This window comes from Hermetia illucens, chromosome 3 (assembly GCF_905115235.1).
Source record: "Hermetia illucens chromosome 3, iHerIll2.2.curated.20191125, whole genome shotgun sequence".
Lineage (NCBI taxonomy): Eukaryota > Metazoa > Arthropoda > Insecta > Diptera > Stratiomyidae > Hermetia > Hermetia illucens.
In genome coordinates, this window is record NC_051851.1 from 108,028,573 (window position 1) to 108,042,340 (window position 13,768).

Genomic DNA, 13,768 nt, shown 5'->3' on the forward strand with positions numbered 1-13,768 from the left:
GTTCAGTTCTGTTAATGTTATTTGTATTTTTTATTACTATTTCATCTCACGCAATTTTATTAGTACAATCTTTCACGTATTTTTTCTTTTATGTTTGTGGAATACAAATCTAATATTTTTAGATTCCAATTGCTAAAATTTATCAATACATTTTTATTTAGTTTTAATAATCTTTCATCGAAGCCAGTCCCAGGTATGATATCAAAATCATACTTGGGGCTTTAAACAGCCAAATAGGGACAGAGCCCCTATTCAGGCGATACATTGGCTCCCATAGCTTACAACAAAATACGAATGCTAACGGACTGCGGATTATTCAATTAACAATGTCACAAGAAATGGTTGTTGGAAATACCTGGTTTACGGGGGAAGCGGTCCACAAACGTACGTGGCCCGCTCCAAACGGGACTACTTTCAATCAAATTGACCACGTGTTGATCGAACGTCGCCACCTCCTTAATGAATGTCAGAACATATAGGAAGGCCAATATAGACTTGGATCAATATCTCGTTGGCATGATACTCCGACCTTGAATAACAACACCGCCTAGAATCCCCTCTGAAAATCAGGTGAGAGTTAACACTGAAGCGTCCACAGCAAAACTTTCCGCGACACCTATAAAGGGGAAATGGATGCTGCAATAAGCGCAGTCCTGGAAACATCAACAAATGATCTTCATATTCACATGAAGTACGTTATCATAAATACGGCCACAAGCATACAAGCCGCAAAAGAAGTCGGAACGGCTGGTTGAACGAGTTGGCAACGAAACGGAAGAATGCTGCATACCGAGTAATGGCCATTCTCAAAGAATGCGGTCACGAGCGGAGAATTATCACGAGCTCCAACGAGCGGTGAAGTGACTTCACAGACGGAAAAAAGAACCCCAGGAAAACCAACAAGTCTGTGAACTAGAAAAGTACAGCGAGCAACCGCACCAGGCGCGCCAGTTTTACCAACAAGTCAGGAGGATGAAGTCTTGTACACCTCGATGCTCATCCTGAAGAGACAAAGAGGCAAATCTGATTTCCGACAGAATGGGAATATCGGTGAGTTGGAGGTTGCGCCAACTAAAGACGACGTACAAATACTACCACTATCAAGTATAGAAGAAGCAGTCCGTGCAATTCATCGGTTTAAAAATCATAGGTCGCCAGTAGCCGATGGAATTACAGCCGAATTGGTTAAATATGGGGGCGACCAATTACACCAAGTGGTTCATCAACTTGTGCTCAAGGTATGGGGCAGTGAATCAATGCCTGACGACTGGCAAAGAGGCATTGTCTGTCCCACACATAAAAAGGGAGATATCACACGGTGCAGCAATTATGGTATCACGTTGCTGAGTATCATCTATAAGATATTCTCCACTATCTTGCTAGCCGGATAGCCCCATTCGCTCAGAACATCATTAGCCCACACCAAACAGGCTTCACTCCAGGCAAATCAGCAACAGATCAGATTTTCGCTCTGCGGCAAGCGATAGAAAAACTGTTGGAATATGGGAATTAGTTGCATCATCTATTCATCGACTTTAAAGCCGCCTATGGTAGCATAGACAGAGAAAACTGTACACGGTCATGAGAGAATTCGGAATCCCGACGAAATCAATGACCCTGACCAACGTCAACAACGGTCTAAGAGAAGGGGCATGCCCTATCATACGTCCTCTTTAATCTGGCCGTGGAAAAAGTGATCCGTGATGGTGAGGTAAATACCAGGGTCACGATCCTCTTTAAGTCCACCCAACTACTGGCCTATGCTGACGATATCGACATCATGGGAAGAACCACCCGAGACGTACAAACTGCCTTCATCCAGATCGAGCAGGTGGCGCGAGATCTTGGGTTGCACATCAATGAAGGCAAGACAAAGTATATGGTGGCAATGTCAACCCCAAAAACCAACCAACCAATAACGTCAAACCGCACTGGTCAAACCGGAAGAATAAAGATAGGAGACCGCATCTTTGAGACCGTTAATAATTTCTCCTATCTAGGGTCGAAAATCACAACCGATAACAGCTACGATGATGAAATCCGCGCACGGTTTTTGTCAGCCAACAGAGCCTATTTCAGCTTACCATAGGGTCCAAGTCAGCCCTCATGTATTCCTCGGAGACTTGGGGTCTTAGCAAGAAAAATTGCGAACTCTTGGCCGCGTTTGAGAGAAGAATCCTCCGAAGAATTTTTGGTCCCTACATGAGAATGAACGATTCCATAGCCTAAATGACGGCAAAATTTATGAGCGATACCATGACCATAAGGTTGTGCTTAAGCATAGGTTGTGCTTAGCATAGGTTGAGGTGGGCGAGTCACTTAATCTGTATGGATGAGGATAATTCAGCCCGAAAAGTCTATAAGGGCAATATCTATGGTAGAAAAAGAAGACGAGGCAGACCCTGCCTGAGATGGAATGATGGCGTAGGCCAGGACGCCAGGCAGTCTTCAGGGATATTGGCGGAAAACCGGGATGTCTGGAGTTCCTTCTAGGCAGGTCTAGACCGGATACCGGTTGTTTGGTCGTTGGTGATGATTCTTTCAGCACAATTTTGTGTTATATTTAAGTTGTTTGCAATTTCTGTAAAATTGTTTGGTCATCTATTTTTACAAACTCAGTGTTTGAATTTACTAATTAGTAATTTATTTAATATAAATAAACAATTTTGTTCATAATGATAGGTTTTTGATTTTAGAAACTACTTCTCTATTAATTTCCTTTTTATTAAGGTTTTGTGTAAAACAAAACCTTATTAAAATCGATTCAATGTCTGTCTGTCTGTCTGTCTGTCACACGCATTTTTCTCCAAAACAGCTAAACCGATCCAAACGAAATTTGGTAGACAGATGGGAACTATGAAATCCCACGCATACAGTGAGTGGCATAAATTTAGGTGGAGTTTAAAGGGGGCTCCCCATACATGCAAAAGGGGGATTCAAAAAAGAGTTCCGCGCCATCTACCCGTCCGCATCCGCAACATCCGAAATAAATTTCGAATGCTGCAGATCCTGCCGCGCCACATCACTCCACCCCCAGACGAAATCTAGGGGGTTTCGGCGACGGATCCCGGAACTTCGTTCGCCGTTAATCCACAAAGCGGACACGACGCTGCTTCGGGGCGCACACGGGTTTCAGCCTGGACAAAGAGACCACCTTTTTGTGACCACCAATCTCGAGCTGGAAGAAATGTTCTCCCCTCTCGAGAACGCGGTACGGGCCCTCATATGGAGGCTGCAGCGGCTTCCGGACGGCATCCGTCCTGATCAGCACGTGCGTGCATGTGTCCAGTTCCTTGGGCGAACAAGCAGGTATGGACGAGTGTCGAGTGGGTGGTGGCGCTTTGATGCGTCGGAGATTGTCCCTCAGCAGACGCACCAACCCCGACTCCGTGAGACCCGATCTCTTGTCGGAAACCGGATCGCTTGGGAGTCTTGGGTTCTCCCCGTATACCAGCTCCGCGGGGCTGGCAGCAAATTCCTCTCGGCGGGTTGTACGAAGGCCGAGTAGGACGAGGGGCAAGACTTGAGTCCAGGACGGGTCGTCGCGTGCCATGATGGCGGCTTTCAGCGTCCGGTGCCAACGTTTCAGCATCCCATTGGATTGCGGGTGGTATGCAGTAGTCCGCTGGCGTTTAAAACCCAGGAGTTTGCCTAACTCCGAGAAAAGGGTGGATTCAAATTGCATTCCCTGGTGATGACCACTGCAGGGACGCCAAAGCGTGGTATCCACTCTCGGCAGAGGGCTTCGGCACAAGATTGCGCCGTAATGTCTTTCAGAGGTATTGCCTCAGGCCACCGCGTGAATCTGTCGATGATTGTGAGGCAATACTTGTAGCCGTGCGAGTCTCGCAAAGGCCCTATTATGTCGAGGTGTATCGTGTGGAAACGCTTGGTAGTGCGGGGGAATGAACCCACTTCTTTCCTTACATGCCTGGAGACTTTACACTTCTAGCATGCGATGCACTCTCTGGCCCAGGAATTGATATCCTTGTTCATGGAGGGCCAGAAGTATTTTCCGGTGACTAACCGGTTTGTTGTCCTGATGCCGGGATGCGCCAAGTCGTGAACGGCGTGGAACACTTCCTTGCGAAATGTGGCCGGAATGTATGGCCGGGGTCCCTTTTCCGAGTCTTCGCAGCAGAGCGAGAGGTTTGAGCCGAAGATTGGCAACTCCCGAAATTTGTATTTGGGGTTGGACTTGAGGCTCTGAAGTGCTGCGTCAGCCTCCTGCGCCTTGGCAATAGCCGAGAAATCGAGTGAGGCGGGGATGTTAACCTCGGAGACACGAGACAAAGCGTCAGCAACTATGTTGTCCTTGCCGGACACGTGCTGGATGTCTGACGTAAACTGGCTTATGAAGCTCAGGTGTCGAAGCTGACGAGGGGACGCTTTCTCGGGCTTTTGTTTCAAAACATATGTGAGAGGCTTATGGTCCGTGAACACTGTGAACGGCCTGCCTTCTAGGGAGAAACGGAAGTATTTGATGGACAAGTACGCGGCGAGCAGTTCGCGATCGTAGGTACTGTAGTTCTGTTGAGCGGGATTCAACTGTTTCGAGAAGAAGCTCAACGGCTGCCAAATTTGATCCACATTTTGGTGAAGGGCAGCACCTACTGCGATGTCAGAGGCATCAACAAAAACGGCTAGGGGTGCATCTTGCTGAGGAAATGCCAAGAGTGTAGCATCAGCCAGTTGCTGTCGGGATTTATCGAACGCGCGAACAGCCTCTTCAGACCACACAATCTCTCGTGTGTCTTTTGTTTTGGGGCCAGACAAGTACGCGTTCAAAACGGACTGGTGATGGGCGGCCTTGGGCAGGAAACGACGGTAAAAGTTTAGCATGCCCAAGAACCTCCTCAACTCCTTCACTGTTTTTGGACGCGGGAAGCTTGTGATTGCTTGCACCTTGTCTGGGTCGGGCTGTATTCCTTCAGAGGAAATGGAGTGGCCGAGGAATCTCACCTGTTGTTGAAGGAATTTGCATTTCTCAACGTTTAGGACTAAACCGGCCTCAAGGAGACGTTGAAAAATGCACTCGAGATGGGCTAAGTGCTCAGACTCAGTGGAAGAAGCGACCAAAACATCATCCAAATAGACGAAACAGAAATCGAGGTTTCGCAGGACTGAGTGGATGAACCTTTGAAAGGTTTGCGCCGCATTGCACAATCCGAAAGTCATTCGGGTGAACTCGAAGAGTCCAAAGGGTGTGCATATTGCCGTCTTTGGAATGTCTTCAGGAGCTCCTGGGATTTGGTGGTATGCCTTGGCTAAGTCCAAGGTCGAAAAGATGCGGCAATTCGCGAGGTGATGCGCAAAGTCGTGGATGAGTGGAATCGGATATCGGTCAGGAACAGTCTGTGCGTTTAGCCTTCTGTAATCCCCACAGGGACGCCATTCGCCATTTGGCTTAGGGACCATATGTAAAGGGGAAGACCAACAGTTGTTTGAGGGCCTGCAGATACCCTGTTGAACAAGTTGTTCAAATTCTTTCCGCGCGATAGCCAATTTCTGGGGTGGTAGAGGACGCACCTTCGAGAAAATCGAGGAACCAGTAGTATTTATGTGGTGCTGCACATTGTGCTTCACTGGTTTCGAGAGACTACACTCGGTTGTAATCTGGCTGAACTTTTGGAGGAGTGTCCGAACACGAGAGTCGGTGATGTCTTCCAAAAGAACGGAAAGGTTATTGTTAGCGTGAGATACCATTTGGCCCGACGAATTAAGGTTGGTTGTGGGGTCTATAAGGGACTTATTTTGCAAGTCCACCAGCAATCCATAGTGACACAAGAAGTCTGCGCCTAATATGGGGAAGCTGACATCCGCCAGGATGAAACGCCACGAAAATGTCCTACGCAAGCCAAGACCCACGTCCACTTGCCTGTACCCGTAAGTATTGATGCGGAAGGAATTTGCTGCCGCCAGTTTGAGGGGTTGTGGATAAAGTCGATGATGCCGGGGTATGGGAAGAACCGAAACCTCCGCACCCGTGTCGACGAGGTAGTTGCGCCTGCTGAGGGGGTCGAAAATAGTTAGGCGACGTGGCGCTGCGCTCTGGGTGGCCGTCGCCAAGACCCCCGGCGGACCTAGTTTTTTGCGGTAGGCGCGAATTTACAAGGTAGCGTACATCTTGTCGCTTTATCACCGAATCTCAGATGGTACCAGCAAATACCTTTGTCCGCAGGCCGTCTTGACGACCTGCTACCCGAACGCCCTTTTCGTGTGGCAGACCGTGAGCGAGCTCGCGATCTGGCACTCGAACGCTGAGCGTCCAACGTCGCCCGCATCTCGGCCACGCTGGCCGTTAAAGCCGCTATCTCACGCCGTAAGTCGCTCACCTCATCCGACTGTGGTTGAACGGCCGCTATGGTTGGGCGAACGTACACCTCCTGTACCTGGTCAGCCGTCGCTGCCAGTTCCTCCAAGGAACCGGAAACGCAAGCTAGTACCGCCTGGGTGCCCTCCGGAAGCCGTCGCAGCCAGAGCGACTTGATCAGATCGTCGCCAATCTTGCTCCGAACCAATTGCCTCATTTCGCGAAGCAATTGGCTGGGAGTTCGATCACCCAACGTTAAACTCGCCAGCAAGTGGTCTAATTTTGCCGACTCGCTTGCCGACAGGCGCCTGATCAACTCACTCTTGAGCTGAGTGTATGATGCCGACTTCACTACGTCCGACACCATAAGAATGGACTCTTCGTCCAGGCCGACCACCGCGTAGTTGAAGCGGGTCGCGTCCGATGTGATGCCGGACATTTGGAACTGCGCTTCCAAATGCACGAACCACAGCTCCGGGTTCCGCCTCCAAAACGGAGGAACGCGTACGGCGAGGGCGGTCACTTGCGGGTCCGATGGGCCTGCCGCGTCTTTGCTGTCAAACGACATCTTGTTTAACGAAAAGTACGAGTTGTAATGCAGACGCGGTGAATTTATAACGAAACGCGGTGAATTTATAACGAAACGCGGTGAATTTTACTCCGACACGGCAGGCCGCACCCACAAATGCACGCACGAACAGAGAAAATCACGACCGAAGCGGACGCTCTCCAGCGCAGACCAAAAACACCACCAAGGAAATGGAGAACCCGCGATGTGAAACACCTAACGCCGTCTCTTGCAGCGATTTTCAATTATTATTATCACAATTTTTAAATTTTAATAATATAATTAACAATTAGTGCGAATATTTCAAAGAAAGTTTATTCAAAGTGCCTGCCTGTGCCCGTTGTAGAGTCCTGATGGGTTGCGATGCGGCGTTGTTTACGTCGTTAGCTCGTAGCGCTGATGTTTTCGTAGCACTTCGATGGGAATTTGTATGCTTCCGTATTCAAAGAATTTTCCAACTTGATATCCACGAGAATGACGATGGCGGAATCACCAGACTTGAGGCCGTTGCTGCGGTGGCGATGTCTGTGGCGGCGGCGCTTATGCGGGCTCTAGTGTCGGGCTTTCGTATATATCACGTCGGGGTCACCACTTTGGATCAGCTTCCGGAGAAAACAAGCAAATGCCTTTTATAATTCTCTCAGAAAAGAGTAATGTAATGATTCATTAGAACGCAGCACCTGAACAAATTGGATATTGAAAACGTGATAGATAAGATTTGGTAATATTTGTATTCCAAAAATACACAAAAATTTAACTTAATTTAATGTGATGTTTACGCCGCCGCGGTTGGAAACAGAAGAGACCGGCTTATTTCCATGCGGTCCTTACTGTCCCAACCCACGGCATTTTTCCACCGCTAATTCTCCACTCCCCTGGTGAGTTCCGAAAATGAGTGAGTGGAGAGTTCCACGCCATCTACCCGTCCGCATCCGCAACATCCGAAATAAATTTCGAATGCTGCAGATCCTGCCGCGCCACAGTTGTGTAGGGTATCAAATCAAACGTCTGGATGTGTACTTTCCGAAACTGATATTAGTTTTGTCATAAATTGCAAAGTGCGTGAGTAAGGGGTCAAAATGTACGCATTTGAAGTGAGACAGGACTCATTTTCGGAAACTACCTAACCTAAAAATCCGAAAAAAATCAGGGTGGTGCGCCTAGATGAAATCTAGGCCTCAAAATATGTCCCATTCCGAGATCTGCTCAAATAAACTTACTAATAGTATATTACTACTTTTTACAAATTTACCGAAAACCCCCCCATAAATTCACCCTAGGACTTCCGAATTTTGTACCAACATAGGGGACAATATTTCGTATATATGTGCTAAATTTCATGGAAATCAGCCAATTAACGCCAAAGTTATAGCAGTTCAAACTTAGCAATTTCGCGCGAATTTACCGCTTCCAAAGCCATGGAAATCAGATGCTGACGTTATAATTACCCGGAATAATTGACATTCGCCTGAAATATTAAAGTCGCATTTATGAAGAATCTATTTATCTCCAGCCCTTTTTAAGGTCTTGTGTAAAACACTTATGTGAAATCTAATCTTCGAGAGATGTCCTATTCCGGTATCTGCTCAAAAAATTTGCTAATAGTATATTATCCACTTTTAGAAATTGACTAAAAAACTCCCCTCAAGTTCATCCTAAGTGTACCAAATTTTGCACCGACATAGAGGACAGCTTCGTGCATACACATGCCAAGTTTCATGAAAATCCAACTATTATTAGGAAAGTTATAGCAGTTCAAACTTATCAATTTCGTGTTAATTAACAGCATCTTAAGCCATACAAATAAGATGCTGACGTCATAATTAACGAGAATAATTGAAATTCCAGTGAAATATTAAAATTCCATTCAAGAAGAATCTAATTCTCCGTAGCCCTTTTTAAGGTTTTGTGTAAAACAAAACTTTATTAAAATCGATTCAATGTCTGTCTGTCTGTCTGTCTGTCACACGCATTTTTCTCCAAAACGGCTAAACCGATCCGAACGAAATTTGGTCGACAGATGGGAACTATGAAATCCCTCGCATACAGGGAGTGGCATAAATTTAGGTGAAGTTTAAAGGGGGGCTCCCCATACATGCAAAGGGGGATTCAACAATTTTTTTCACCGGATATAGTTGTGTAGGGTATCAAATGAAAGGCCTCGATTTGTACTTCCCGAAACTGATATTAGTTTTGGCATAGATTGCAAAGTGCGTGAGTAATGGGTCAAAATGTACGCATTTGAAGTGAGACAGGACTCATTTTCGGAAACTACCCAACCTAAAAATCCGAAAAAAATCAAGGTGGTGCGCCCAGATGAAATCTAGGCCTCAAAATATGTCCCATTCCGATATCTGCTCAAATAAACTTACTAATAGTATATTACTACTTTTTAGAAATTTACTGAAAAACCCCCCTTAAATTCATCTTAGGACTTCCGAATTTTGTATCAGCATAGGGGACAAGATATATATGTGCTAAATTTCATGGAAATCAGCCAATTAACGCCAAAGTTATAGCAGTTCAAACTTAGCAATTTCGCGCGAGTTTACTGCTTCCAAAGCCATGCAAATCAGATGCTGACGTCATAATTACCCGGAATAATTGACATTCGCGTGGAATATTAAAGTCACATTTATGAAGAATCTGTTTATCTGCAGCCCTTTTTAAGGCTTTGTGTAAAACACTTATGTGGAATCTAATCTTCAAGAGATGTCCCATTCCGGTATCTGCTTAAAAAATTTACTAATAGTATATTATCAACTTTTAGAAATAGACTAAAAAACCCCCCTTAAGTTCATCCTAAGTGTACTCAATTTTGCACCGACATAGAGGACAGCTTCGTGCATTCATGCCAGGTTTCATGAAAATCCAACTATTAGTGGGAAAGTTATAGCAGTTCAAACTTATCAATTTCGTGCTAATTAACAGCATCCTAAGCCATTCAAATAAGATGCTGACGTCATAATTAACGAGAATAATTGAAATTCGAGTGAAATATTAAAATTCCATTCAAGAAGAATCTAATTCACCCTAGCCCTTTTTAAGGTTTTGTGTAAACACAAAACCTTATTAAAATCGGTTTACTGTCTGTCTGTCTGTCTGTCCGTCACACGCATTTTTCTCGGAGAGGGTTATAGTGAATTACATCCTTTTACGTCGAATTTAAGGGGGGGTCCCCATACATGCAAAAGGGGGGTGTAAATTTTTTTTTCATCAAATATAGTCATGTGGGGTATCAAATTAAAGGTCTCGATTAGTGCTTTTCAAAGCCGATCTTAGTTTTGACATTCGTTGGAAGCGTGGAGAGCGCGGGGGGTTGAAAGTGATCACTTCTTTAAGGGAGCCATTCTCAGAAATTATCAAACCGGAAAATCTGAAAAAAATCAGGAGGCTGCCACTATATGGTGCCTGGGCTCCGAAATACCTTCCATGGCGATATCTGTTTAAATAAAGTTAATAATAGTATATTACTACAATTTTTTGTAATTGGTTAGAAACCCCCCTTAGGTTCATCCTAGTACCATGAAATTTTGCAGCGATATATGCTATAATATATACCATGATCTTCCCGAGTTTCGTGGAAATCGCACTATTACTAACAAAGTTATAATACCTCAAATTTGTTGCTTCCTTGAAAATTGAAGACTATGAATGTCAATATCACCCGAAAGTGGATACTCTCACATAATATATGGATATATTACGTGCTACGTACTAAGAAATACACAAAACCTTTCGTACCTGAAGCGTCCAGCTTCCGGTTTCCCGACTTGTTTATATTTGATGTTGGTTAAATAGTTTTCATTCGCTAATAATATTAAACTGAGAGCGTGAAGCGTGTGAGGTTGACCATTATCAACATAGGGCTTTCCATCAAATGATTTATTTAAATCGCTTTCTAGAAAATAGAGGGCAATGGAATTTTTAGCTATATTACACGGAGCTGTCGTGCACTCGTCGCTCCTCACATCTTTTTCTTTTTCTTCAGCCTTCAGTTCACAAGCGGGGTCGGCTCGTGATGATCGGTTTCGTCATTTTATTTTATCAAATGCCTGATCAGGATGTAATCGCGAGACCTTTAAATCCCCATCCAGCGTATCAAGCCACCATTTTTTTGGCCGGCTTTTTGGTTGCTTACCATTGCTTTCGATGTTCTGATCAATACTGGTTGTTGAATTCTCATTAGCGTGAATTACGTGACCACACCATCGAAAACGCCTCTCTTGCAGTTTTTCCACGATCGATGCAAACCCATATCGATCGCGGATATTCTCATTTTAGACGTAATCAAAACGTGTCACGCCACCAGTGCAATGCAACACCTTCGTCCCCATTACCGCAAGACGCCGTTCATTACCCTTTATAGTCGGCCAACACTCAGAACTATAGAGAGCGACAGACGGACGACATTGCAGTAAATTTTAGATTTCGGACGTGCGCTGATACGTCGATCACAAAGAACACCAGTTGGGGAATGCCACTTCATCCAGGTTGCATTAATGCGTGAAACAATTTCATTACGCAGTTCTCCATTGGCTGATAGAGTTGACTCGAGATTTTTAAATCGCTGAGTTCTGGCAATGGCAGTAACCTGCCCTTCGAGTTACTTAAATCGGTCAGTTCTGGCAATGGCAGTAACCTGCCCAGAACTGAACGATTTCAATATCTCGGGTCAATGCTATAAGCCAATGGAGAACTGCGTTATGCTCCTCACATAGGGAAACACAAAACCTTTTATACCTGAAGCGTCAAGCTTCCGGTTTCCCGACTTGTTTTCATTATGGAGCTGGTACAATTATTCTTAATTAAATTTTGATAAATTTTGATTACAAATATTAATAAATTTTCTTTAAATATTGTAATTCCAAGTTTTATTTTTTCTAATTTGTTTAAATCGATATTGTACTTTTGGATTTCTTAATCTATCAAAATATTTGTGTATAACATTTCATATTTAGCTGATACAATATTTACTTCAATATGCTATATTCGGTTTTCTAAAATTTGAATTTTGAACAGTTGGTCAAAATATAGATTTTCTCACATTCCCAGAGATAGAAATAAATTTCTTTTACATGCGTTTGCATTTGTAGTGTTTTGTTAAATTAATCAATAACCAGAAGTCACATTATGATTGTTTGTGCCAGTTTTTTTAAGCTGATTTTTCTACGATTGATTGGTTTTGTTAAGGTTTTGTGTGATTAGAATCGGGACGGTGTCTGTCTGTCTGTCACACCCGATTTATTCGGAAACGGCTAAACCGATTGTCATGAAAATTGGTGAGCATGTAACAGGTCTCGTTCTCAGAGCCTATACGACCGAAAAATCTGAAAAAAATCACAATGGTGCATCTCTACGAAATCTAGGCCTCAAAATATATCCGGTCCCGATACACAAATAAAGTTAATAATAGTATATTTCCACATCTTAGAAATTTACCCGGCACCCCCCTTATGTTCATCCCAGAAGTACAAAATTTGGCATGCGTGTAATGAAGAACATAGTACACAATTTGGTCAAGTTTGAAGAAAATCCAAATGTTATTAACAAAGTTATAGGGGGTAGAACTTTACCATTTTTTGCGAATTTCGTGCATCCTAAAACTTGCATGACGTCATCATCACATATCAATTCGTCTATACGATACCGAAGGAAGTTCGTATGAATGGGGTCGCAAAGAACTATTTTGTTTTAGTTTTTTAGTCATTTGTATATGAATATCAATTACTCCAACCAGATATGTGTGTATGTAGGTATATAGTATATGCGTGCTAATGAACTTTGCGGGTAGTGCCTAATTCAGATAGATATAAGAAGTAAATCGGAAATATGGATACGATCGATTTATATATGTGTACAGTATTCGAAAATATGCAGTTTGTTTGTTTAGGGTGAGCGTAATATCTATGGCTGTAATATGTACGTATGTCTCGTAGTTTGGAAAAATATGAAGAAATATGTTGGATTTGTAGCTATATACGGATAGAAAAATGGGCTTTGAAGTTTCTTATATAAGGTGAACACAAAACCTTTATACCCGAAGCACGAGCTTCCGGTATTCCGACTTGTTTAGGAATTAAATTGGCTGCTTGGTTTGTTAAATGCCAAATTTTCGTTTTAAGTAAGAACTTATATTTTTTTTATTTCAAATGTTGCTATATTTGTTGAAAATCCCCTGATTAGATCTATCTCATCAGTTATATCAATTATATGAAATATTAAATCCATTTTACTAACAATTTCTGCATTATTCCAATAAATTTCCACAAAGCCTGTCTGCTCAATTATTTCTGTCTGTCTGTCTGTCACATGCACTTTTCTCAGAAACGGCTATACCGATTGACACGAAATTTGGTCAGAAGGTGCGACCTGTGGACCCCCAGACATGCAATAAGAGATATCCTTCTACGTTGAGATTTTGGGGGAGTCCCCGTACATGTAAAAGGGGGGTGTAAACATTTTTTCCACCAAATATAGTCATGTGGGATATCAAATGAAAGGTCTCGATTAGTACTTTTCGAAGCCGAGATTTAGTTTTGAGATTTGTTAAAACAGCGGGGAGTGGGATTGGTGGAAAGTGATGATTTTTTCAACGGACCCATTCTCAGAAACTACCCAACCGAAAATTCTGAAAAACTCATGAAGCTGCCTCTTTATGGTGCCCAGGTCTCAAAATACTCTCCATATCGATATCTATTCAAATTAAGTTAACAATAGTATATTACCATATTATTGGGAAAATTGAGTAAAACCCCCCTTAAGTTTATCCCAGAGTTATGAAAGTTGGTAGTAGTATAGAATATAATATGAAGCATATTACCTCCAAGTTTGATCAAACTTTTACTATTACTATTAATAATAAAGTTGGTAATTTACCGTGTAAA